Genomic DNA, 1,487 nt, shown 5'->3' with positions numbered 1-1,487 from the left:
CTGTTATCAACACTGTCACTACTGCCACCAGCAGTACCCTTATCTTTGCTAAAACTATACTACCACCACCACCACCATTAATTAACACTGCCGCTATAATTACCACCTACTACAACAACATTAACACTGCCAGTCTACTAATAACACTTTACTAACACTGCTGATAAAATACCACTACTACGAATCTTGCCACAATTATTACCACCACCACCAGCACCACCACAACCACCACCACAACCACCACTACCAGAACTACTTTCTCGACCGCCAACCCTCCACCACCGCCACCACAACCATTACCACTGCGGTTACTACTGAGGCTACCACTTAACACTGTCGTTACGCGAATCAAGACCATCCACAATGCTATTGTTACGACTATTACCACTACGACTTAGACTACTACTACTACTACTACTACTACTACTACTACTACTACTATTACCACTACGACTTAGACTACTATTACCTCTACTACTACTACTACTACTACTACCGAAATCACTAATACCACTCACGCTACCAGTAAACTGTTGCTGCAATTAGTACTACCACCAATAACGCGATCATTATCATTACCACTAACACTAGGACGGTGAGCTGGCAGAACCGGTAGCACGCCGGGTAAAATGCTTACTGGCATTTCGTCCGTCTTCACGTTCTGAGTTCAAATTCCGCCGTGGTCGACTTTGCCTTTCATCCTTTCGGGGTCGATAAATTAAGTACCAGTGAAACACTGGGGGGTCAATGTAATCGACTTAACCCGTCCACCTGAAATTGCTGACCTTGTGCCAAAATTTGAAATTGTGTGGTGTGCTGGTAGAATTGTTAGAGCGTTGGTTAAAATGCTTAGCGGAATTTCTTTCAGATGTCTATGTTTTGCGTTCAAATCCCACCGAAGTCAACTTTGTTTTTCATCCTTAGGGCGGCGAGCTGGCAGAATCGTTAGCACGCCGGACGAAATGCTTAGCGGCATTTCTTCTGGCACTACGTTCTGAGTTCAAATTCCGCCGAGGTCGACTCTGCCTTTCATCCTTTCGGGGTCGATAAATTAAGTACCTGTTGAGTATTGGGGTCGATGTAATCGACTTAATTCCTTTCAGGCCTTGTGCCTATAGTAGAAAGGATTATTATTATTATTATTATTGTTGCTGTTGTTGTTGTTGTTGTCACCATAGCTAGAGGTGTGTTTTTAGAGAGCTGTAAGTTTATGACTAATTCACTTGTTTTATTATTATTATTATTATTATTGTTATTGTTATTATCAAGGCGGCGAACTGGTAGAACCATTAGCACGCCGGGCAAAGTGTTTATTGGCATGTCGTCCGTCTTCCGTTCTGAGTTCTAATTCTGTTGAGGTCGACTTTACCTTTCATCACCTGGATTGATAAATTAAGTAGCAGTTGAGAACTGGGGTCAATGTAATTGACAAGTTCCCTCCCCGAAAATGTCCGGCCTTGTGCGTCTAATAGAAAGGAGTATTGTTG

The sequence above is a fragment of the Octopus bimaculoides genome, chromosome 20, assembly GCF_001194135.2.
Source record: "Octopus bimaculoides isolate UCB-OBI-ISO-001 chromosome 20, ASM119413v2, whole genome shotgun sequence".
In the NCBI taxonomy this organism is placed as follows: domain Eukaryota; kingdom Metazoa; phylum Mollusca; class Cephalopoda; order Octopoda; family Octopodidae; genus Octopus; species Octopus bimaculoides.
The sequence above is the reverse complement of the archived record's forward strand: the minus strand, read 5'-3'. Positions refer to the sequence as shown.